Here is a 27,525-nt window from a genome sequence, read left to right as displayed (position 1 = left end):
ACGATAAAGATGTCGGGGATTATTGTTAAGCGGACATTTGATTGACGTTTGAGATGAGGTTTGTGTTAAACGGCAACTTTAGCTACTTTCAGATAGCGCGGCGTTAATTTGCCTCCAGGAAGTCGCCTCCTCCAGGGGAACCCGTTAGCTTTGCATTCCCGTCCCTGTTCTTGCTCTGCATGGCGGGAATAATAACCGCGGACGATCGGAAGTGTTTTTATTTTCTCCCTGTGCCGCTTCGCTGTGAGAGGAACCCCGCCGTTAGCCGACGCTGCACTTATTTTTTCATGTTCCGCGACGAGCCCTGAAAACCCCCCTGTGGATCAAGAGCGCGGACCTCTTCGTCGGTCCATTTCTCGCGCCGCTTCTGTCCATTTTGTCGCAAGGAAACAGCTGACCGGTGACCATGACAGCAGTTTTTCAAAATGGCGGGAGGCGGTTTGGCATGCGTGGAGAAACCGACTACTTCCTGAAAAGGTTCAAGGAACTGCGAAAGTGCCAAAGGGGCTAAAGTGTCGATGATGGACGACGAAAGGCGTGGAAATGTCACCCTTGGGGCTAAAGGTCAAAGACAAAAACAAACGTCTTGTTGAACAGAAGCAGCAAAGATGCGCGCGAGCGATAATTCTAATATGATTTCATCTTTGCAAACACACCAGAGGGGGGGGGGGGGGCGGGGGGAGTTTGTGCGTGTCAGCAAATAGCACAAGCATGAATAATCCACTATTCGTGAACATTCTTCCCGGGGAGGCTCGTACGAGATCCTCACTCTTGACCTTTTAATGGATGGCGACAACATGCTGACTGCGCTCTCCGGGGCCGCGGCGGCAGCACGCTCGCATTAAACATTCATCCCCCGGCTCAACGGCACGTCAGCAGCGGCTGCGCCTTCGGGAGGTATTCCGCGTCTTCCTCCCCGACGATCCGATACTTGAGCTGTCCATCCAAGGCTGCGTTGGGGAGAGCGTTACCATATGTAGGCAGTTCGGAGAATGCGAACCACACGTCCCGGCTACGTCTCCTCTGGCTTTGTTTACGGGACCTCATGGTGTCAGCCTCGTTCAACCCGAGCCTCTTGTGAGACTCCGCAGGATCCCTCCGCGGGTCCCCCGCCGCCCGGCAGGAACCCCCCCACACACACACACACACGACGCACGTTAGACAGTCCAAAGCCATATATCAATGTCGGAGCTCGGCGGCGATGACTTATGCCCGCGCTGAAATTAAAGTCTCTTAGCGTTACGGGGCTAATCCCCTGGTTAGCGTCCGCCTTCGGCAGCTTTAGGAGGGTCCCCTCCGCAGAATGAGATTTCCATTAGCCCGGTATGACAGTTTGATGGAGGAGCGCCTCGTGGAATCTCGGAAATCTGGGGAAAAACGAGGTCTTGTCGTGAAATAGCCGCGAGATCGTCCGCCCTCGTGTTTACCGTAAACCCAGCAGACACGGGAAACGGGTGAAGGCGCGGCGTGATATGGCAGGTATTCATTCCCGAGCAGAACGGATGGAAACGCGTTTTTCCAACGCTACCGTCTAGGGTTGCGTTTCTCAGCAGCAAGGGATGAGGTAGCCTAGCGGACGGTGACCTCGGCGGTGGTTCTGATACGGCCCGACGTGACGGAGACATTGTGGATCACGTCGGACAATCTGCGCTGAATGTCGTGGCGTTTCCAAAAGCCGCGTAGCAGATCAATCCGATCGTATTTCATAATCCACGTGATTATCGTTCCGTTCGGAGGAAGTCGCCGTGGAATTTATCGCGCAGCCTCTGCAGCGTCGGGGGAGAAGATGGAGATTTCGAAACCCTTGTAAATAAAACCCCAAAGCAAACAATCTTCCCGGCAGGGGCGAAAACAGGAAACTACAAACACTAGCAAAAGCGCCGATTAGGTCAGTCAACAGGAACAGAACGTGCGCCGAAGGTTTCGCAAAGAGCCATTTCTGTTTTGTTTCGATCACGGTTCGCTCCGATCCACCGCAGGACGCGCTCCAGATGTTGGCCAGATGGGCGACGCCAGGACGTTTTTGAGTGTCAGATATGAAATAGCGATGGGTTCCTGAGACGGAGTCTTGCGCGTGACTTGCGAGAGCTTAAAAGCTACGACCGCGGACGGAGTTTTTCCTCCACTTTGATCTGTTCTACATCGGCGGAGGCAGCGAAGGCGTATGCCGGCCCCCACCGGCCCCCGCCGGCCCCCACCGGCCCCCACCGGCCCCCGCCGCCCCCACCCAGGCCTGGAGGAGTCCCTTCTCATTACAACTTGTCAAACAGACGTTCAGTCACAACCTTGACGTATGATAATAACCTAAAGAGGCCTTTACTGTCTGTGGCAGACACTCCTTCCTCACACACACACACACACACACACACACACACCCCTGGTAATGCCGGAGAGCGTGAGTTGCTCCGACCCGACTGGCCTATCGATTCCCGCGCCTGAACCCGACTTGAACTCTTGTGCGGAGAGCTTGTAAAATAGACCAGTTTCAAATGGCTTAGGAGAAGCAGCTGTAAAGCATTTGGCGGTCTCTGTTTGTGTTTGGCGAGCAGCTGGAAACGGGACTCCGACGGCTGTCTCCTGTGGCGGGATCTGGTGTGTGTTGGAGTCGGACGCCACCTCAACCTGCATCCCCGTGAACTTTTCCCACTACAACCTGACGTTTTCCGATTTTTGAAAAACGAAACAAAAAAATGTGCATCCGGGGTGGGAGGAGGCACTTTGTTACAGGATTGGCATTTAAAACGTGATATAAACATTATTTCATTAAGTCTCTAGAACCCTTTATCCTACACTCGGGGTTGCAGGGACGGGGGGGCGGAGCCTATCCCGGCCGTCATTGGGCGAGAAGCCGCTCAACCAATCACAGGGCCGCATATTGAGACATGCACGCATTCATGGACAACTTCCTAAAACAACTGGCCAAGTCATTGTTTGCCTTTTTCTGATATCAACTCCTTATTCAACGTATAGCTCACTTTTTGGGGGGTTTCTTAAAAAACGAAAGTGATCCCTCGCTATAACGCAGTTTTCACGGTTTCGCTACTTCACGGATTTTCATCTTGCATTGTGTTCTGCATTCTGATTGGCTAAAAAGTCCCTCCGCTTCTTCTCTACCTGTGCGTCAATAGCATTGCAGTTTAATATGTACACGTACGTAAAACGTGCAAATTCTCTCGCAATTTCAAGTTTCTCTAAAACATTTTCTCCAAAAATGTTGACGGGCAGGGCCCAAAAGGCAGCGGAAGATGCTATCTGTCGCAGATAAAGTTAAACTTCTGGACATGCTAAGGGAAGGTAAAAGCTATGCGGCTGTAGGTCGGCATTACGGAATTATTGAATCTTCTGTTTGTTCCATAAAGAAGGAAGAAAAAAACATAAGGACGACAGCAGCAATGTGTAATAGAGTATCTAATTGTATAATAATTGTAAAAAAAAAAAAAAAGGTTTCTACTTCACGGATTTTGCCTATCCAGAACGTAACCCCCAAGGGTATACTGTATTTTAAGAAGGCGATGTAGAAAAACATTATCCCTGTAACTAACATATAACCTCTCATTGGAGCATCATCTTGACACATTCGCTCTGACTTACATGTCATATGGAGACATTCAAGCGTTCATACATCTGGAAAAATTTAGGGTCTCCCATGAACCTCCTGCATGTTTTTGGACTGCAGGAGGAACCCGGAGAACCTGGAGGAAACGCCACACATAAAGTCCACCTGTTGGAATCCAACCGGGGACCTTCTTGCTGTGAGACATCGACTCCTGCGTCAGGATTTCAGCTAGAAACGACCATTATAATACATATTTACCAGCTGTTATAGTCCTGATCCGTATCCCCGCCGCCGGAAGTAAAAATATGCATTCGACGGAGACGCTGCGGGGGAATCCAACCGCATTCGCCGGATTCTTCTAAATTGTTTTGTTGTTAGAGGCTATTTTATGAGTCATTAACCCTTCGCGGCGCCGACCGAGGCCAATTTCCACACGGTTTTCCCCCCTGTTGCTCGGAGCAGCGGGGACGGGGGAAGCGGATTGGCGGTTCGGGGGTTTTTTGTTAAAAGGGAAAAAAAAAAAAAAGTTCTACGGTTTAGCTTCACTTATTAAAGGGTTCTAATGAGCCGTTAGCAAACAAAAGCACCCAAATCCATTTGTCTTGGGGATTAATGATCCCCGATTGGCCGACTGACCGGTGGTGAGTTTCGGAGGCTTATCGATGAATCTGTAACCGGAGCTGTTAGGAAAGCACATATCGAGGGATAATCCCTCCTTTCAGTGAGCTCCCCTGCCTGTTTGCTTTCTTTATCCCCATCTGTTGTGTTTGAGGCTCTCGCTTGAGCCGGCGGGCGGAGGTGGGGGGGCTCCCGCTCCCAAACAGGAGGCCGGAGACGGGAGAAATAAAAACAAACCGTGACGTCGGGTGATTAATCGGTATCTCCGACTATCAAGGTTTTTATTTCTTTACTCCGATTCCAAATTCCAAGTTTCATCAGGCTCCGCCCACAGGGGGTCATGTGACCAGATGGGGGGGGGGTCAATGCATCCATTTGACCCCGGCTTTGGGAGGTCTCCATCACCGCACTTCCCCCCAACACACACACACACACACACACACACACGCACACACACACATACAAACCTCTTCCTCCTGTCCAATCACTCACAGCTTTGCCCCAGGAAAGTTAAAGCCATTATTACTTAGTTCATTAAGTATACACACACACACACACACACACACACACACACACACACACAAGCGCGAGCACGGTGTATTTAAACATACGTCGCATTTGCCGGAGGGAGGTTATGTCCAGCGGAAGATGGGAAAAATGGGGCCTGTAAAGTAAAGATAGCTCACTCTTTTTGTGTGTGTGTGTGTGTGTGTGTGTGTGTGTGTGTGTGTGTGTTTGAGCGAAGCCAGCGAAGGTGAGTGATGGGCTTCACACCAAATAATACACTGCTGGTACAAATAAAAAAAAATCAAATAAAATCAAAAGGAGGCTCATTTAAATCGTGCTCTCCCTTTATTGCCGGGTTAGCATTCTCAGATAAACCAAATATAGGTTACTGATAGTGATACTGGTTACTAGCAGTAGTAATGGTAGTCAACTAAAATGTAAAGATTTTACCAGCGCATTATCTTCTCAGGGTGCTAAAACAGCCTGAGGTGTTATTACATGTTATTACATGAGTGTAATAAATGAGTGGGTCAGGAAATCAACAGAAGCATGGGGTCGGTGTCAGTGAAGACACACACACACACACACACACACACACACACACACACACACACAAACACACACACACACTTGACGGGGAGAATGACACAGCAGGACTCTTTGCAGGCCTCACAGCAGGCCATAAAACGCCATCGCTGCCAAAGACAGCCACGCTGGTTGTCATGACAGCAGTTTCCTGCGACAACAGATTCCGCCCGCATAATTGTCATCTGGGCGAACCCGAACAGCGCACGTAACGGGTGTGCGCACGTGGAACACACTCGGCGACCCCGTCTCCGAGGGGCAATCGTCCCCCGCGTCCCGACTCGTCCCGGCCGCCAGCCGCGCCGTTATCGATCGGACAGCCTGCGCTCGGTCGGGGGGGTCAGAGGTCAGCGACAGCCCATTATTCAGCCCATAGAGACGGAGTCGCCCCGCCAGGTGACGCGGCGACCCCGGCGCCATCCTTCTCCACGACCGCTGACGGATGGAAGGTGAAGTTTAAAAAAGCTGTTGGGTTTCAGCCATTAACACCCCCGCACTGAAACTCACTCATGTCAAACGGCATCTTTAATCGATTATGGATCGATCCGGGATTACGAAACGAGACCGACGGATCCAAAAATGAGAGGCAGAAGAAAATCTGGATTTGGCCGGCGATCCCCTTCTTTGCAGGGCAGGAGACCCGGACCCCTGACCCTCCTTCTCCCCTCCGGCCTCAAAAACACCACCCGCCCCCCCTTTTCCCTATCACTTTACTGGACCCCGGGGATCGACGGCGTGGGGGGAGGTGGCGAGGAGCCCGCGATGGCTGGACTCAATCACCCGCCCCTGACAGGGGTGCGAACCTCCCTCACACACACACACACACACACACACATGCAAGACGTGCACTCTAACACCGCCACTTATCCACCGCTCAGCTCTCACACACATCAAAGTGTTGAGTAATACGGCATGGAGGATAAAAATGCTAAAAAACTGGGGGTCCCTCCGAGAAAATTGCTACGTTCAAGGTCTTAAGGAAGGGGGGGCGGGGTGGGGAGTGGCGGCGGCGTGGGTGCGAGGGCGGCGTTTAAGGTGCCATTAGAGGGAGAGGGAGAGGAAAGAGTGTCAGATTGAACAGCGAGATAAATGTGAGAGGAGAAGTCGTGGCCATGTGAGAAAATGTGAAGGTCCGCGAAGCAAGGAGGGTGGGAAAAGAGCACCTCGCTGATTTAGGCCTCCCATAGGCCGGCTGTGAGAGCCATGAGGTCTGTGTGTGTGTGTGTGTGTGTGTGTGTGTGTGTGTTCGTGCGTGGCCTTCCGACACACTCCGGGTTTATTTGCGGGGGCTCGATATCGCATAAAAGTCTCAACGTCTCCGACGACTGAAACGTTTTTTTTTTTTTTTTTTTTTTCCAGGAAAAAGGAAGAAAAATAGGGAGGGGAATGTTTGTCCATCTGTGCGGGAGCGCCCTCGCCCTCCTCCTCCTCCTCCTCCTCCTCCTCCTCCTCCTCCTCCTCCTCCTCCTCCTCCTCCCCCCCAAACCCCGCATCCTCCGTCCCTTCCCCACCCGGGGGGTGATTTAGGGAGCATTTCTTTGGGAAAAGACTCCAGAAAACACGGGAGCCGGCAAGTAGGAGCAACATGGAGCTCCTCCCACCACCACCCCAACCCCCCCTGCACTTTTATTTTATTACAGTAATAAGTGAACATCGAGGCGGCTCTTAAAAGAACAGAACTCGCTGAGGACGTTTAAAGTTGCGCTTATTGTTGTCGCCGTGACAACCGAGCCGCAGTGTTTCCAGCGACTGTGTTTACTTCAACCGAACAAAAAAAAAAAACAACGGAGATTTAGAATTAGAATAACCTATAAAGGGGAGGGGGGCACCCTCCTGCACACACACACACACACACACACACACACACACACACACACACACACACACACACACACACACACACACACTTAAGACATGCACTGAAGTCTCCAAAAAAAGCAACAACTTTGGTAAGTTTCATGATGCCAATTTATAAATTGTTATCACACACATCTCAGGATAAATCCATATATACATTTTATACCAACAAAACTAGTTTCTGCCTGGCGCGGGCATTCAGCCTGGTTTCACAAACGACACGTAAACTAGAGGATGATCACTTGCCGTGCATTTTAAAGGCCAGAGGTTGTGTGTGTGTGTGTGTGTGTGTGAGGCACGTGAACTTTTCCAGTGTATTGAACGAGGTGAGCGAGGGGGCCGGGCCGAGGAACACACTCGGGGGGAAGCACCTCCTCATGTAAGGGGGGCTAAACATAGAAGTGCCCTCCGACTGCCCCCCCGGCATGCCGGAGAGGAGCTTTGCCACCTGGTCCGTTCAATCTGCCGCCCCTCGGACCCCCCCGGACCCCCCGCCCACACACACCGTCCGCCCAAGTCCCGTCAATCAGTCGGGCCTGCGATTCTCACATTCCGCCTTGAGCCGAGCTCCGATTCATCCTTTCCCCCCCGTCCCGGGCCGGGATTCACACGCCCCACCCCGCCGAGAGGCCGTATTTCATATCCGCGCCCGCTGTGGGAGGCTGCCGTCGCCGCCGGCTCCACGTCCACGTACTCGGCGGCGGGCAGGTACGCCGTCGGTAATGTGGAAGGGGGGGGTCGGGTTTCCAGCAGGCAGATTTCAATGAATATAAAACGGGCTCCCATTGCTACGCTGTATAAACGGGGCCTGAGAGGTAACCCAAAATCTACAGATAAGTACAGTGCACACACACACACACACACACACACACACATATATATACACGGAGGGCTAGCGGTTCAGGAGGGTGGCCCCACCCCTGAAGGCCCGCTGGTTCTCCTCTCTGCAGAGACTCGGCGACAAAGAACAAACACCCGCAAACGAATCCGACACTTCGGAAAGTGTTTGACGTCGTTCACCGGCTCTTTTACCCGAAACGACCCCCAGGAATTCGGGGAGAGGATTTTTAGCGATTCTCGCGGCGTCACAGATCGCGGCGAACAGCCCCCGATTGTTTTCGACGGACCCTCGCATCGATTCCTGATGAGTTTGCAGGGTCGGACGCATCCGACGTTTGACCTTGAGTGTCTAAAAAGAGGAGAAACTTTAAGACGTGAAAGCCCTTTGATAAATTATTCATATATTCATTCTAGATACGACTTATCCAACAGTATTCACTCACTCATACAAACTTTATATAGAAATATACAACTGTTCACTCACTATAGAGACACAGAGACATTTGCTCATTCATTTATTATCAATCTGGAGATAGATGAACTTTAGCGGTTAAAAAAAATGACTTGGAACAGATGCAGAAAAATACCTCAAGTATTATAAATCAAAATACTTGAAATATGAAAATACTAAAATAATAAGAGTCAAAGTTACAAATTACGTTGAGAGCTGCTGCTGCTGTTATAAATAACAGTTCATCCACCCATTATATTTCATATAAAGACATCCAAAAATTCCTTGTTTTATTCACCCGTGATGTAGAGAAATACAAAATAAAATAAATAAAATCTGCGATCCTCAATTGTGAAACCCGGATGCGCATCGACCTGCGGGAGACGGGAAAGAATTGAAAAATGAACGCCCGTGTTAGCGGGCGTCGCCGCTCAGGACGCGTTGGGATGGGAACGCCGTCGCCAAAACACGATCCTCCCTGGATAAATAATATTAAGGACAAAATAACACGCGCGGCCATCTGTTCAAATTGTGGGATATCGCAGACAGGGCTCGTATTATTTGGCGGCGGCGGCGATCTGGCTGCGGATGGGCCAAAGGAAACATCGCCCAGCTGCCTTCCGACTCGCCGCGGCTTCAGATGCTCGTACGCGCTAAAAACCCGGTAGCCTCGGGTTCGGCTCGCCGCATTTTTGCAGACGACGTGATTCTGTCCGAGGATGAGGATTCCGCTGTAACCTCTTCCACCTCAGACAAAAAAAAAAAAAAAAAGCTTCTCTTATTGCATAAATCCGATTTTTTTTTTTTTAAGAAAAACAAGCCTCCCGACTGTGTTGTGTTATTTTAGTTTCCATAGAAACCTAGCGATAGCTGCTGGCCAAAACATACAGCATCGAGGACCACTCCCAGTCTCCATCCCATCATACACACCAATGGAAAACAGCTTTGTAAACACTTTTTTCCATTTGGGTTTAGTCGACTGAGCGTGTTTACTGTACAACATTTTCACGCCAATTCTTTTTTTTTTGTTTATTAAACGGTCATATCGCGTTAAAAATGAGGTGCGTGTCGAATCGGCGCGATGCGTTTACACGGAACATTTCGGAAAACCTAACGGCCCGCTCGCCCGATTCTATATTTATTCGTCCCTGAGGCGGCACTCGTTTTAGAAATATACCGACCCTTACGTTGTAACGACGGTGTAATAATACCGGGTCCTCACGCCTTGATGGCCCCGAACCGGCAGGAGGGCGAGGAAGAGCTCCAGCTGTGCTAAAAAAAACACGTTCGACAGAAGCCGGCCGGGAAAAGACTAAATATACTCGCCCCCCGCCTGCTGCGTGACGGCCCTCCCCACCCTTTCGACCTCAGGGGCACCGGCGAGAGGAAGAGGACGGCCGTTAACCTTCGTCTACGCTCCTTTTACAACTACCCGCCCCTCCGCCCCCGACCGCCATTACCGGCGCTCTCTCCCCGGTAGTAAATGGCGTGGGACCGTCATTATTACCTCGTGGAAAGAGCCGTGTCATCAGCCGCACCATCATTTCCATCCATAACCATTATGAAGGCCGTAAAAAAAGATACGACCGCTGGCGTCTTCTAATGGGCCGACTGGAGGTGCCGGCTAGCAGCTGCTAGCGATCGCCGCGCGGTCAATATTATTTACGACTCCAGGATCTCCGGCCCTTAATGAACATCCTTCCTCCTCCGCGTTTGAATGCATCGGGGCGCGGTAGCGTCTGGGGCGGGCGCTTATCCTAGCGGCCACGGGCTGGATCCGTGGCGCTCCCTCTTCGCGACCGTTTCCATTATAACGCGCCGATTAGCTTCCGACGCCGTCGACATCAACGTTCAACTTGTCAGCTCGCTTTCCCGGTTGGCTCAGACTGAACCCCCCGGAGCGTCCGGGAGAAATTAACAGCTCGTTTCCGCCCCCCCCCAAAAAAAAAAAAAAAACACCATCGGTGGCCTCGTTTCCTCACTTTTAGCGGTTAGCGCTTCCGCTTCACAGCAGGAAGGTCCTCGGTTCGATTCCGACTCCATGCAGCGGAGACGTCTTATCTTAGACCTACCGCCGGCTTATAATGGTCTAATCAAAGCTCGATTTTGGCACATTTTTGCAAAAGCATGCAAAAATAATAAACACAAAAGCGTTGGAGCAGAATCGCATGAGCGATGTCAATCCTTTGAAGGAAATCCTCCGGTCCCGCCGGAACAATTACATCGGGGGCGGCGGCGAGCGCTTATAGTGGTTTATCTCTATGTTGTTATTTACTGACAAGCACCTTCTGTGTTTGAAAATACACGCAGTTGTTATTGAATGACGTCCGGACGCTTCTGAAAACAAGCCCCGGACGTTTGTGGCAAACGCATTAACTACTGTCGCCTGACAGCTGGAATTTACGCCACCGCCGGAGACAGGAACTCCATTGATTCGCGGCGGCGTCGTTTTCCCGCCGTGTAATTTTAGCACTTAGCACGCATGTAATAAAGGCTACGGGGCCGCGCTCAAATCACGTAACCCCCAACTTTCCCGAGAGAGGAGGCGTGATCCCAGGCTTGGTTTGTGTGTCTCTGGCAGTAAACTAAAACCCCGGTGGTCTGGGGGGGCAGAGGGAGGTGCAGAGTAGGTCGATTTATCCGCGACTTACAATTAATGGCCCTCTAAAAGTTGACGGTGAGGTAAAAGGTTCCAGAGTTTAAGATCATGCTAAATGACACACACACACACACACACAGATGGACACACAATACACACCACACTCAGCACCCGCCATGTTGACACACACAGAAAAACACTCGGAGTGCTCGACACCTCTCAGATAGTGTTTACCTTCTGAGCAGTGACTAGCTCCATGGCTGACACACACACACACACACACACACACACACACAGAAATTCAGACCAACTGTGTGAGGTGATTCCGTGCCGCCGCTTGATTAAAAAAAAAAAAAAACACTCGAACCCAAAATTTAATATTCAGAATCATATCCCTTTAACGGATCGAGGCTTTTCATGATCTTCATTTAATCCCTTTATTTCAACTAAATATTTATTTTCAATTGATCTATATTAACCTATTGCTTCATTACAGCAGAAGAAAATATTTCTTAATTCTGTTAACTAATTTCCCAAGTAATATCATAGGATCATAAATAGGAAATAACAGGAGTTGTGAGTTGAACCTTAAGAAAAGGTTATTTTAAATTAACAAACAGAGGCGTAACAACATCCCCGACGCCCCCGAGAGTCTCGGATTTCTTATCGCCGGCGATTCAAGAGCCGCACGGAAGCGTTTCGTTTCAACCCGAGCGGTAAAATGTGAAAGGGGGCCCGTCGCCGAGGTTGAAGACGTCCCGTCACACGTTCACCCTGTCAGGCCGCCGAGCCGGGTCATCTCGGTCTGGGACGAGGTCACGGTTTAACACCTGCGGGTCGCGGTGTGAGCCTCTCCCTCTGTCATTAGGCGCTAGCCGATGCCGACCTCCGGCGTAACCCAAGCGCCGCCGCCACGGCGGTTAATCCGCCCGGACAAAAGCCCCCGGGGGCGGCTGGACGTCCTGAACGCCATCAGTCAGGTAAAGCAAAGAAAGCCAAGCTTGGATTTAAACACCCCCTCCTCTCCACACACACACAGGTGGCCGGTGTTATATGTGTGTGTGTGTGTTTGAGTGAATCCGGAGGAAACGCGTTTGACAAACAGTGTGTGTGTGTGTGTGTGTGTTCCCTGCTCGCTCCGCAAGTTTGGACCTGTCTGGCCCACGCAGGCGGGCAGACAGATTGATGAGGTCACCTTTTCTCACAGCGGCTAAAGAGCCGATTCATCATAATCCCGCAGATTAGGCCTCGGTCGGGGAGTGACGGCTCCGGCGGCCTCCCGGCCCCCTCCGTCAAAAGGACCGCTTTAACCGAACCCGACGGGAAAATATTAGCCGTAATCTTCCGCATTGTGTCCGACGCGCATTTCGGAGGAACCCGGTGCGGCGCGGACGGTTCGCGTGGATTAAGAGCGACACGTGAAGAGAGGAACGAGCGGTTCCGCCGCGTCGTGTCATACATTACTTAAATACTACGTAATTACAGGCTTATGAGGCGCCTGCTGGTGTGTAAGAGGATCATATGACGTAAGTTTATTTGATTTTGAATGCTATATGTGAATATTTGGTCGGGGCGAGGCGTCACTCAAGCGTAAGAGGGCGATTCAAACTGTTCTGCCACCGATCGACCTTTTAATATTGAATATTTAGCAATGAATTAGTGAAATCTGAAGTCCAAACAGGTTATTGTCGCTTTAAAAGCAGGTGATTTTCCGGATTGTTGAAAAGCTCGGGTCACAGATGATCCGGTAACGAGGCGTCTATTTCTATTTCTATTAGCAAGGATGCAAGTTTACTATATGATTATCCCACAGGGGAAATTTGTTTATCGATCAATCAATATGAATATAAATCTAAATAGAAGAGACCTAGAGAGGAGCAGGAAAAAAAAAAAAAAAAAAAATGTAAATGCTAATATTTAAATATTTAGAGAACAGAATGACAGGAGGGAGGATAAAAATATGTAATAGAAATTTTTAAATACAAAAAATATTTAAAATACCACAAGAGACGATAAAGTCGGACTAAACTGGTGGAATTGTTGAGACTTTCTCGTCCTTACGCATGTGTATAAAGCGACAACATTAATGTTTCGTGTAAAGCGTGAAACGCTCGGGCTCGACGGAGCGTCGCCGAGCCCGGCGGCACTCAGACAGGTGCATCCACACTTCTTCTCCTTCCCCAGGGGTAATTACACAACTGATGAGGCTCATAACGCCTTAATAACACTCAATTCAGCGCCAAATCAAATCCGCTTTTTTTTTACCCCCCCAAGACTTGACTATTTTCTAAAGCAGAAAAAGGGTGTTGGAGGCAATTTGGAAATTAATTGAGATATTGGACACACACACACACACACACACACACACTTGGGGGGGATGTATAAGTGACAGAGGAACAAACGTCCCGGCCGCCTCTCCTGGTTCTTGTTCGAGACCCGGCAGACGGAGATGACGTCCAGCATTTTGTGAAATTCGCGTTGCTCCTTTCAGCTCGGCAGCAGATACAGGGATTTAAATGACTTCGGTGACCTTAAGGCGAAGCGGGCACGGAGACGTTTCCTGTCCTCCGTGGCGTCGGTGTTTTTGACGAGTCCCTTTATTCAGCTCCGGGGATTTTACGCGAAAGGATTACGGTTAAACACGAAAACACTTTCGCTGCAAATTGAGGTAAAAGCAGAGCTGATGACTCACTAATAGGCTTTTAATTTGTCTTGTTTTTAAATGACAAAACAGCAAAGCTTTCATTTGTATCATTTAGAGTTATTCGGCGAACCGACTCGCTGTTAAAATAGTTCCCTGAACTTTGGATCCTCAGATATTCCCTTTGAAGAATCTAAATACGTCCATCCATCTATTCATTATCTAAACCGCTTATCCTGCAGGGTGTGTGTGTGTGTGTGTGTGTGGGGGGGGTGTCGGAGGCGACCACAGCTGTCATTGGGCGAGGGGGCGGGTTCAACCTTGACCGGTCGCCTGTCAATCACAGATCACGGCGCCATATCTCCAGATATGCCAGCGTTCATCCAGGAACCCGGCGTGGAAACAGGAAGAACTCGCTGCCTCCGACCGGGGACCTTCTTGCCGTCTTCCAGCAAAAAAATCACTTTTTTGGCTAAAGAAGCCGTCACACATCGGGGACAACGGGTTTATTTTACTCCGAAGCGGTCGTTCCAAACTGTGAAAACCCTCCGTCACATGTTCTCCGCCAAGGAGCACGAGGCGTTTCGTAATCGCCGGCGATATCTGACTGCCGGTTCACGTTAACGCGCGATTCGAATTCAGATGTTAGAAAGCGCTGAAAAACTCGCGAGCGATTGTTGATGGGAGTTTCTGTAGAGTACGGCGTTTTTCACAAATGGCGGATATTGGATGTTTTTTCCGAGCGACGGCCCGACAGCGCCCGCCCCGCTCGCCGCCGCCGAGCCCCCTGGTTTACGTTCCGCCATGTGTTCCTGCGCAAACTGTTTGGAGAACGTCCCGGCGGCGCTGGCGTCCAGACAAATTGCCTGTTTAATGTTTCCCGGTGATTACAAAGTCTCGCTTGTCATGCGACTTTTCCCGCGTTTTTTTTTTTTTTGTTTGTTTTGTTTTTTTCTCCGCGGCGCCACGTCACGTGATAAGGGGTCACGTTTTTTTCAAAAAAAAGGATTTTTTTTTTTAGCCTGTTTGGAATAAATATTCACCTTCCTTGCTCCCCCCCCCCCTTCCTTGCGGCGATGATCTGACACCGGAGATGAGAGATCAAGCGCGCACACGCACACACATACACACACACACCTCCGGGACTGCTCTGCTTCTCATTATCACAGCAGCGAAGTTCTCACACACACACACACACACACACACAAAGGCACGCACATACAGTGAGAGCTTGCAACTCACAAGCCTTCTTTCAGCTGAATCCTGTCATCATGGCCGACATTTAACACTATTCTTTTGTCTTTGACACACACACACACACACACACAAGCACACACACACAGGCGCTGTGTTGGGTCACTCAGTAAGAGGCAGCGCCTCCAGGCCCGGCCATGAATCCTCGCTAAATTGGCTGAGAGCGTCGGGGTGGCCCGGCGGTCAGCGAGGCCGGGCCGGCGGCTGACATGTCGCAGATTCTGTGGCGGTGACGGAGGACGGCCGGCGTTGACAGCGAGCGCCGCGCGAGTGGACGATAATAAGGCCGATGAGCGCTTAAGTGGACGGCGGAAAAGGAAAAGGGCACCTGGAGAGAGGAGAGCGGACATCATCCCTCACCTGGGGGAACCAGGACGCAGCGGAGGGGAGGCCGCAAGGAGCCCGAGCCATCTTGGCGGCACCGCTTTCTATCTACAGAACGTGACGCGTAAACAGATGGATGTCTCTATGTCAGTGTGAAAGAGTGAATGGTTGTGCGTTTCTATATCTGGCCCTGTGATTGGCCGGCGAACTTGACCAATGACAGCTGGGAATGCTCCAGCACCCCCACGACCCCAAATGCATGAATACACGGGAAACCAATGGGAATTATGAGGGAATTTCTCACCGGCACGAGGTAAAGCTTTAAAAAGTTTATTAAAAAGTTGAGGAAGTGTAAAGCTTACGTCTCACACACACACACACATACAAACAGCTAGAAAAGACTACTACACAGTTATGGCTCCCAGTTATGGGAGAAAAACACATCGAAACAGGAAGTTGTTTGCGGTTGAGACTGCCGATGCGAGTGACCGTTCTTACGGGACGGAGAGAAAGGCCCCTTGTGTTACGCCGTCTCTTCGGGGTGAAAAGTGAAAACATACACGGCTTGTTTCTATTCTGTCTAAATAATAAAAATAAAAAAAAATAAGGCACATTTCCCCCGAGGGGTAGATCTCCATTAAATATTACAGGGGGGGTTTCTAGATTCTCCACGGTGCCTCAAACCTGCTGAACCAGCGTTAATTTAAGCCACAAGGTGCCGCCGCCACTTTCTGTTCTGCAAAGCAAATCACCCAAAAATGCCAGGCGGGTTTTTTTTTCTTTTTCTTTTTTTTTTTTCCCTCCTCTTACTTTGTTGGTGCGGCGGCTAAGCTCTGTCCTGAAGGGGGGCGAGCGCGGAGGCGGACCGGGTGGGAGACCCTTCGGAGGGTTCTAATCAGGGTGGGTTGAAGGAAGGTGTCGATCTGGAAGGCCTGCGTGTCAGTGCCGAAACACACACACACACACACACACACACACACACACACACACAACCGGGCTCCTCTCCCTCCATCCATCCATCCTTATGGCCTTTTCTCACATTCCTCAGATAAAAGGTAGGTAGAGGGGGAAGTGGACAGAAGCGGGTGGAGCCCCCCTACCACACACACACACACACACACACACACACATCTCTCCGTCCATCCACCAAAGCCCCGATAAGCGTATCTCCCTCCCTCATGTGTCCCAGACAAAACCCATTTGTTTCTCATCTGTTCCCCCTGACGGCTCGAGGTGAGTCACGGGAGGCGACAGGGGCGGCGGCGGCGGCGTTGGGAGGTTTGGGGGTGGCGGAAGCCCATCATGTCGGTTTGCCAGTTGACACGGTAACTTGTGACCCTTCTAACCCCCGAGACCAAAATCAATCACGGTATTTGCCAAGTCCCATCAAATTTTGCTGCGGAGCATTTTGGAAAAGCGGTCCGTGTGGACCCTGGGATTCGCAGGGTCTTGAACGCACCACGGAGGACATTTCCAACACTACGAACCCAGTTCCAGCTAATTCCTTGATTTTATTTATATTTTTTTTTCAGTTCTTTTTTTTTTTTTTTTCTTTTCAGCCATGTTAGTTGCAGTTTTCCATCGAGATGCGCTCATTTGACCTGCGGCCAGTACCATCTGCACGGGGGTGCAGAAAGCCATTGTATCAGGAAACAGGACGTTTCCAAAAGTTTCCAGAGCGTTGCGGCCACACACACACACACACATAAACACACACACACAGCGAGGACATTAACCGCGACTGAGAGCGAGGACGTTATTCCAGCAATTTACAGAATGACTGCTAACAGGAGGTAGAGAAGTGTGTGGTCCAACATAGCTGGACTGGCAGAGCATGGCACCGGGGGGTGGAGGGGTTGGTCGAGGGGTAAGGGGGATCCACATTCCTGAACTCCATTCCCGACAGAAAAAAAAAAAAAACGTGCACGCGCCTGGTACGGCAAAGCACTTTGGATAAGAGCGCCGGGTAAATGTGGCGGGGGGGGGCAGGACAAAAGAGAAGAGGAGATAGGCCAAGAGCATACCAGGAGAGAGTGATGCAGGGTGCAGGGATGGAGGTTTCTCATCCCCCATAATCCCTTGCCCAAACACACACACTGAGAAAGTTCTGAAACACATTGCCTGGCTCGGTCTGAACACACACACACTAAATAACTGAAAGGGGTGGAAATTCCCGGGATCGATAAGGAGGAGATGATGAAACATCTGAGTTTCCCAAATGAAAACGAGACTTGTTGTTTTTTTTTTTTTTTTGCAAATCTTGAATAAAACACTCACTCTTAACCAACAACATGCTCCCTGCTAAAGAAATAAACACACAAACAAAAAACAGGTTCCCATATATGGGTGATTTTATGGGAAAGTCCTGTGATGAATAATTATTCATTATTTATCATACCTGCTGCACGACGCGGAACTGAACGCTCCCATAAATCTAAATGGGCCGTTACTTTGGATGTTATTTGGAAATTAAACACACACACACACACACACACACACACACACATAGTGGTGTCTCCTGCACAGCGGGAATAAAATAAAAGCTATTTCACGCATCCTGTGGAAAATGAGGCGTTTATTTCCGATGGGAATTAAATATCTGGAAACGGCTTTTTGGTCAAAGCTTTTAATAATTAAAACAATTTCTGGAACTTTCTAAATTCCTGTTTAGGTTTTAAAAGCAAATTTTTGCAGCCCAAGACAATGCCGCGCATTTCGTGAACACTGTCATTTAACAACCTTCTGCATATAAAGTAAATAAGAAGACGTATCACCCCCTCCCATGTACTCACAGCTAATCTGACTGGTGAATAAAGTAAATATATAAATATATATATATATATAATATATATACACTCACAAACAATAAATATACAATAAATATAATATATAATATAAAATAATATAAATAATATATATACACATACATGTGTGTGTAATACATATATATATATATATATTTAAAAATTCCAGATTAGAATTAGAAGTCTGACACGACGCAAATATCCCGTCTGCTTACCGAAGCTACGACGCTTCTCTCCGCCATCTTTGATTCTGGCTGAGCGAGGTCGCGGCTGATTCCTGGCGGGGATTTTGTCTCAAATGTTCATCCGGGGCTGATATTAAGTTTTAAGTTGACTTGACACGGAGAGAGAGAGAGAGAGAGAGAGCGAGAGAGAGAGTGTGTGTCCCGGGGGGGTTTTATTCCACTTCCCTTTCTCCACTCATGCGCTTCCCCCGATACAACATGGCCCCTTGTCCATCTGGTGTGTGTGTGTGTGTGTGTGTGTGTGTGTGTGTGTGTGTGTTTGAGAGTTTGCGATTAGCAGACGACTGATCTGGCAGGGTTGTGTGTTTTCTATTTCCACAAAAAGCACAGTTCGGACGTGCCCCGCCTTGGCACCGCACGGCGTGGCGTGGCTAATCTGTTGTGTGTGAGGGCGTTAGCTGGACGCTAACGTGCTAACACCGGCGCGAGCGACAGAGGGATTCGCCACAGATGTTCGCCGGCTCTCAGCACGGACCCCTGCCTAATGGCTGATCCTACATAATTTATTTAACACTCACAAGGAGATTTAGTATTTGTCTTATTAGTCCACCGTTTGTGTTATACGCACAGAGTATCCAAATAACGTGACTCTTTTGGCCGGGTGGAAACGTGGCGCCGAGAAGTTTCCCACATCCACACACACATTTTTCCTCTCACACACCTGGGATACACGCCATCCAGGACACCCCATTTTTATTTAACTCGCCGAGAGGACGAGCCCGCGGTGGGTGTCGGATTCCCGCCGCCGCTGCCGATCGGAGGCGCGGAGTCGGTCGACCCTGGGAGCCAAGCGTTCATTAACATCATTTCCATCGTAAATAAAAACCAGATGTTGGCGTTTCTTTTCTTTTTTTTTTTTTTCCCCCGCCGGAGGAAATGGGTTAGAAGACCGACAGCAAATGTGACGGACGTCCCGAAAGCATGCTCTTCCCCACCTATGAGGCCCGCTATCATCGTAGCCGCCCCATTAGCTAAATGGAACAAGCGCAGCGCGAAGCTACGGCTTCGCCGTAAATCTCAGGCTGATCACGGCGCGGCGAACCGTCCCACCTGTTATGGACTCGGCCACGACCAAAAAAGCGTGCACGGGGGATGGGGGCAGCTGAAGAGCAAGAAGAGGGGCCTATTTATAAGACTCTCGCAGGGTCTTTAGCAGAAACAGGAAGGGCCGGAGGGAGGTGGACAACCATGTCGGCAAAGAAGGATCACGAGCGCGGCGGTCGCAAAGAAACTTGGAAACAGATGGGCGCCGACACCGTGACACGCGGCAAAGCCGGGAGGGGAACAGAGAGGAGGGTTCGCGCTAAACTCTCCCATGTGGCAACGTGAAGACCCATACTGAAGGAATTAGCCGTGGATTTATGCACGATAACCCCAACAGGAGCTAGGAGCGTGATTCATTTCAATAACACGCTAATAACATACGCGTTACCAATACAGGTCGTTCGGCGACATTGACCGAAAGAGAAAATGCGGCTTCTAATCAAGTCGGCGTTGTTCGTATATCGGATACGAACTGTTCGTCGAACCCCGTCAGCGTGCTGATCGCGTGGTCGCCACGGCGACGTTCAAGTCCCTCCCACCGTCATTAAACCGGGACGGATTGAAAATGTCATTACGAAAAACCGATCTGGGGTGACCGAGATGCTTCCTAAATGTATAATAGCCGCTACCAGAACGCGGGACATGCGATCTGCTGAAAACACACTGCGAAGCGATATCCCATAATTCAATGAAAAGCAGGACTCGGTCCTCCTTATTAAGAAAATAATGCTCTGAAATCCACTTAGAGATGGATCAGTTACTTTGAAGACAGAGAACCCGATCCAAGTGGAACGTCCTCAACGCCCCAATCATACTTTCATAGTTTTCATTGGGAACTCAACATGTTTTCAAATGAGCTCAAAACGAACAGAAATCCAGACAACTATAACTATATATACTTTTATATATGTGCGTGTGTGAGTAAAAAACTATATATGTATATCTAAGGATATATAAATATATATAGGTACAGTCAAGCAAAACACACATACACACATATTGATATAGAAATAGGGTATGAATAATTTTAGGCTTGACAGTTTGTATGAATGTGTATGTGTGTGTATATACATATATATGTATATTTATATAAATATAGTCACCTTAAATAAATGCCTAAGTCAAATTTTGACAATGATTTTTTTTCCCCCTATATTAACATTTTTTGTGTTTTTTGAAAATTTTGAAAGTATAACTTTGTTGACTTCTTTTTAAGAAGGCGACGATATCAAAATTACATACATATTTATGTCCCTGTCCTCTGCCCTCGGCTGCTGGGACACCCAAATTTCCAATAGAGGGATCAATAAAGTATTATCTTATCTCTTATCATATACCATATATGCATAGTCCAGTTTGCCATTGGTATTGTCACTGTATACACTGTATACACACGTCATAGATTTTAGTCCCAAAAACTACAATTCCCACAATCCCCTGTGCCAGGTTGTAGTTCTGATGGTCCCCTTGGACCAGGATACGTCCCAGCACTTCTAAGGCAGGATTGGATTAAATCCTTTATTGGTCCCGGGAGGGGGGGTTGTAGAAGTATTTGGCTGTTATCATCTGTCTGGGCGGGTCAATGTGTGTGTGTGTGTGTGTGTGTGTGTGTGTGTAACAGTGACGGATTTATTGGATGAATATTGACAACCTGAAGAGCTGAATGGCGGGGCCAAATGGAGGAAACATTGGAGACGCCCTGATAAGGTCAGGCTCCGTTCCGGTTGTGAATTGACACACACACACACACACACACACACACACACACAAGGACTGCTATCACCTCTCAGCTTTATGCTCTAATTAGACCCTGCCTCTTCTTCTTATCTCAGAGTACATAAAGAAAAGCAAACGTATGTAACAGATCTTTTACTTGGGTGCCCGTGGCCGCGGTCGCGTGGAGGAAAAACACAGACGAGGTAAACAGAAAAAATCCTCGGCCATTTCTTTTTACAAAACCCTGAACCCAGACAATGGCCTTATCCCTCATCCCTTACAAAGCCCATTCACTCGGCCCTTTCATCTGCACAAACAGGGCCGGGGGGGGGGAACGACGAAAACATTTGACGCGGTCAAAGTTAATCTCCCGTGGTTTGAACTGGCCCGTTCTTTGTTGGATCGGGACCCCGGTGAAGGATATTCCCTAGAAAGAGGAATACTTCTGCCGCTATTATCCCTTGTCGTCAAGAGAACGGCGGCGGAATATCAAAATCAATCTTTTCCTCTCTTTTACACTTTGAACTTGTATGAAAAGACTTCAGATTTCTCACCGTGAACTCCATTGAACTCCGTTACCCCTGATGCCTGTGATAAATCACCTATAGAAAACCTTCTCCCACGGTTAATAACACAGTTATAGATGCCTTGCAATCGCTTAGATTTTCTATTTTACACAGGAGCGCAGGGTTTCGCTGGCCGGGACGGCCCCCGCACCGTCGCATCTGTTTCCACTCTCGGCATTTTGATTTGTGAATCGAAATCTCGTCCCACTTTTTTATTTTTATTTTATCTTTTTTTTTTTACTTAATGGGTTTAGTACGATGACAGGATCCGGATTGAGTTTCCCCCCTTTTTTTTCTTTCGACATCCAGATTTTTTCATTATTATTCTTAGCATTTTTTTTTTTTTTTTAATAAAAATACAATGAAATATAGGGAACATGTGTAGAGTTTGTCTGAAGTCCAAAGGTGTTTCATTTAAATTATAATTACTGCGTTCTTAGAATGTCCTACATCCACTGTTCCTGTTCTCCTCTGATTCACTTCATTGTCATAGAAACCGTAGCATCTTAAAATAGGGAGGTTTTATCGCGAAAACAAAATGTTTAAGCGACCGATCCACCCGCCAGATGCGGGGGGGGATTCTAGCCCCGAAAAGTGTCGATAGGGACGTAAAATTAATTCACTGGAGGGCAGAAAGCAACCTGGCCCGCCGCCGCCGCCGCCGTCCCGTAAATCAGACGGCATCTGAGACGCCGAGGTCACGAGTTAAACGAAGATGAGACCTGCTACTAACCAGACAGGAACGCTGATGCTTGTCTCTGATAACACACGTGCTCATAAAGGAGAGGCTATACACACACACACACACACACACGCACACACACACTCTCGTCTCCCTCCGCGTTCCCACTCGGCTCACAATGGCGCCCCACAAACAATCGGACAAGGGGAGATCACAGGGCGGCTGACGTCGCTGTGCACACACTAATTAGCCACACTGGCAGCGCCACAATGGGGTCCTCCATGGGCACACCACACCGTCTCACGCACGCACACACACACACACACGTGCGCGCACACACACACACACACACACAACTGAGGTCGAGATCTCTGCCATGTTTGCTGTGATACCCTTTGATTTGCAGGGGGGAGACGGGCGCTCTCCCTCTGATATTAAAAGAAAACTAGATTTTTTTTCTTTTTTTTTTTTTTTTTTTTTTTAAAGGTGGCAGCCTCCAGTGTGTGACGGGGTGAATGGAGGATGCTGCGTTTTGTTCCAGGCCCTTATGTGAACAGCCGTTTTGTTGGCGGGATGACATCCAGACAATGGCGGCGAGACACGGGGAGGAGGAGGAGGAGGAGGAGGACGGCCATCGCTCGGGCGACGTCTGAAGCCCTTTGTGGTCCGGCGGGGTCAAGAACGCTGACCGCGGAGGAGGCGCAGAACCGCTAAAAATACACATCTGGTCTGATCTTGGGCGCTGCTCCTTTCTGTTTTTGGGAAACAAGAGTTCATCGCACAAAGCCCGCTGGCTGTGCGGGTCACGGGAGGCGCCGGAGTGAAAGCCAGATTTTATTTCCACGCCGCCATATCACAGACTTTCCATGTAGATCTTTGAGATGATCGACGGATGGAGACAGTTGCTAGGATACCTCGGCGCAATGGAGGCGGCCTTCTGCCTCGAGCAGAAACCGAAATGATCCGTTCATACAAATGTATCGCTGACAGTGGAAATAACTGATGATACAACAAAATCTTCCTAATTCGAAATGGTGGACGCCTGGCGAGAGGCAGCGGTAGGACTCTGGAGAAGATATGAGGTTACACTCATGCATTGATGAAGGGACGTGAAGAAGCAGAGCTAGCCGAATGCTAACTAAGCTCCCTGCTAAAGGAAGGTTTTAAAATCTTAGACATACAGAGGGACGTCCAACGGAGATGGGAAGATAGAGAAACTTCACCGATCACCGGGTTATTAACCCTGCGCTTGAACTTCCATGGATTTCTTGAACCGCACAGAAAACACAACCCGAGCTCGGCGGACACTTCAGACGTCCTTTTCTGGTTTCACGTGTCGTTCCTTCTGACGATTCTCTTGTCTTTATTTTTAGAAAAAAGGATTGTTCCAAGTTGAGGAGAAGTTGACTTTCGCTGCTGGGATCAATAAGAGTCCCTGTGCTTGAAATACGAAGCCGGGAGGTGAGATGGGGGGGGGAGAGAGGGGCGCTTTTCATCAAAGCAACTTTGCCGGGGCAACCAAAGTAATCTGATTACTTCCCGCCTCCTTCCCCGTGCCGTCAGCGGCGAGCTGAGGCGTCATCGAGTCAGCAGGTTAGAAACAGCTCAGCGTGAACAGTGTGGTCTTATACAGTGATCTTTTAACACACACACACACACACACACACACACACACACACACACACATATTCAGGTAATCAGATCAGCTGCTGTTGTTATCCAAAGGTGTGACTCATATAAGAATGATAGATAATGGGGGGGCAGACAAAAAAAAAAAAAAAAAAAAAAGCTTCTCGGTTGTCATGGCGGCAGACGTGAAATACGACATTTTTTTTGTTTGTGTTTTTTTCCTGTTGCATGGCTGGACATGAACGGTGACTCAGCGGATCTGTCACACAAGATAAGAGGGGACCCCCCACGCCCCCCCCCAAAAAAAAATCACCTCGGTCTTATCATGGATTTCTTAGTCATGAGGATTAAACGCAGGAAAAAGCAAGAAAAGAGGTTTAGTTTGACCACATATGTGGGATGGGAGGGTGTTACAGGATATGACATCATGACTTTGCACACACACACACACACACAGTATAGGATGCACTCATTGCTACTTTCTTTATTCCAAGATGTGAGGCTTAATTAAAAGTGTAAGTGCATGTTAGCTTAGCTTAAGCCGCTTTAGCAGCCTCGCCCCCGCCGGCTGCTTGGAGCCACGATTAACAGTTCGTTCTTCATCGCGCGATTGTCCCCCCCCCCCCCCCGCAATCCGAAGAACTCTTCGGGAGAGTCGAACGGGAACTTCCTGTCGATCAATAATAGGTCAATAAAGCGATTGAGAAATAAAGGAAATAAGCGCGAGAGGTGGGGGGGGGGGGAGAGGAGCGACCGCCTTTCCAGCCCAGATCGGCGAGTTAAGGAAAAGCAGATTCTCCCCCGAGAAGAAATACTGGAGTGAAATACTTGGCGTTGATAAGGGGCGCCGCGCCTGGAAAAAAACAAAGTGAAGAGCTTGGGTTTCGTTTGTGGGGTGACCCCGCCCCAGACGACCCCCCCATCAATTTCCAGTCTCTCAAAGGCCCATTAAGGCTGGTTCCGTGTAGCGGCGGTGGGGGTTTTGGGAGGAAGGGGGGGAGGGGGGTGACATCCATCACCTCCGCTGCTTCCTCTGCTGCCCCAAAGAAGTGAAAGAGAGCGGGGGAGAGGTCCTCTGTGTGTGTGTGTGTGTGTGTGTGTGTGCTGTCGCCCCGCCAGTGAAACACCCTCCTTTTGTGTAAAAATCCTATCAATGTCACAAAGGTCACGCTGCCTCAGGATAACCCGCCGAGATCGCTGTGGGCTCAACCTCCTTTTTTTTTCCCTCCTCCCGCTCCTCTCTTTTTGTGACCGGGTGTCAGCAGAATTTCCTTGGTGCGCAGACGACAGCTTTCATGTCCGAGGTTTCTCATGGTTCCTTCTCAAGGCCGGGTCTTTCAGGCGGGGACGGGGGTCTGTTTGTGGTCCGGCCCGCTCAAAACCCCCAGATCCATATTTTATCCCGAAAAAGATTCTTCTCTCTCTGTATTTCCGTTTCCTCGGAAATGTCTATTTGCTCCACTTGGGTGGACCGGGTACGAGCCGAGCGCTGGAAGGCGAAGCGAACCGGGCTCTCGGTCCGCCGCGGTCACACCTGCGCCATCAGACGGGAAAAACGAGACCGCTGGACTATCTTGTTCCTGCTTTAAGATCATGAATACTGTGTATTTTTAAAAGCTTGTGTCGTAACATGGTTATTACACTGTTTAGACGCAGCTGATGTGTAATTACTAGTTTATAACTGCAACCCAAAAAAAAAAAATCGAAGATAAACGCGACCTCGTGGGATTTTGGATCTTTGCAGTTTTTGGTGTGAAACACACTCACACACACACACAGTTGCTGTGAGCGAAGCTGAGTCTCATCAGCAAACAGTGATTCATGAAAAAGGACGCATCGACCCAAAATCCTGTAGAATTCTTTTTCCAACACTTCTATTTTACAGCCTTCCACAAAACATATCGGTGCTGACCCCAATGGTTTTTTGATGCAGTTGGACTCGGGGGGGGTGGGTTGGGGCTTTGAGCCCCCCCGAGTCCGACGGTGTCGGCCGCATTCCCAACGAGGCCCCGGTATGTAAATGCGAATGTGATTTACCATGGGAACTCCACGGCATTCTCCTCCTTTTGGAGGACTCTGAAAAGGGAAACCGGCCTTGAAAAAAAAAAAAAAACAACAACAAAAAAAAAAAAAAAAAACACCAAGGTCCGACGGCCAAGAGGAGGCGGCGGCGGCGGCGAAGCTAAATCGAGAGTGTCGTATAAATCTTGGCTTGTTAAAAGGGAGCGGCGTCGAGTCGCTATCGCGCGCAAACACGCAGCGCTGCTCCGCCGCGGCGACTGCTCGCAGCTGATATGTTAATGGATCATCCAAAGCCAGTTTGGAGTCTCGGCACCCAGAGGACTTCATGAAACTCATTTTCAATACGGAGGAGAAACCTCCTTAACATGTATCCTGTGGCACCAATGTGTGTGTGTGTGTGTGTGTGTGAGAGGTGGTGGCAAAGGGAGAGAGGGAGAGACAATGAATGAAAGGAGGGGGGAGGGAGGGAAGGTGGAGGAGCAAACATGGCAGGGAGGAGTGAAGGGGTTAAGAACGGGGAGTGGAAATTAAATGAGTGGGTTTTGGGGAGCGGGTCCTGGATGGACCTGAGGAGGCGGGGAGGTGGATTTTTGGGGGAGTCAGAGGGCAGAGGGGGCGGGAATTTCCTGGCCGGTGACGTCATGTGTGGGAGTGGGAGGGGGGGGTGCCTCCCCCCCCCCCCTCCCACGATCCTTATCGGGGACAATCTGATCCAGACGCTTGAAAGAACATTTAAAGTGTTGGTGTTGCAGGGGAGGAAAGGAAGGGGGGGGGGGGCAGGAACTCCATCCTGTGAAATATCACTTCACGGAAATAAATGGGATCAAATTATCACAAAAAAAAAAAAAAATTACCGGATGGTACAATTTGACATTTTTTTGCCGTTTCAGCTGTTCATGCCAATTTTAAGGACATTATCTAAATATCCTGATGCTGCAGGGGAAAGCTCATTAAATTTATTTTTTAGAAATACATATTAATTTATTTTATAAATATATATATATATATATATATATATATATATATATATATATGTGTGTGTGTGTGTGTGAATTTGTATGTAGATGTATTTTGTATTTGTATTTATCTTTAAAAAAATACATATTAATTTTATATATATATATATATATATATATATATATATATATATAAAACAAATAACATTATATTACATTATATAACATTGTATTTTTTTATATGTATTTTTAAAAATAATATATATATTTTTAGAAAATACATATAATGTAATTTATATATATATATAAATTACCCTGTATGTATTTTTTGTTATATTTATTTGTAAAAAAAATACACATAATGTAATTTAAATATATATATATATGTATATATACATATATATATATAATAAATTACATTATGTGAATTTAAAATATATATATATATATATATATATATATATATATATATATATATTTTTTTTTTTTTTTTTTTTTTAACACCCATGCAACCCAAACCCACCGACATGTCGTCTATTAGGTGATTATAACACCAACTTCTTCTCGACAAATCTGCACGCCGACACTGGGGCCGCAAAAATGTGGTACTATGTCCAAAGCTTAGCTTT

General features: G+C 48.6%; 1 protein-coding gene across 2 annotated transcripts in view; it reads right to left on the bottom strand.

Annotated features, from left to right (window-relative positions):
* LOC147220960 (ephrin-A5b-like) overlaps positions 1-27,525 on the bottom strand; it is a 56,550-nt gene that overhangs the window by 12,054 nt on the left and 16,971 nt on the right. The gene's annotated exons all lie outside the window — the stretch shown is intronic.

Source organism: Fistularia commersonii, chromosome 23 (genome assembly GCF_037954325.1).
Source record: "Fistularia commersonii isolate RoL2024-O1a breed Wild chromosome 23, RoL_Fcom_v1.0, whole genome shotgun sequence".
Classification (NCBI taxonomy): Eukaryota; Metazoa; Chordata; class Actinopteri; order Syngnathiformes; family Fistulariidae; genus Fistularia; species Fistularia commersonii.
Note: the sequence above shows the minus strand (reverse complement) of the source record. Positions and strands in the feature narration are given on the sequence as shown.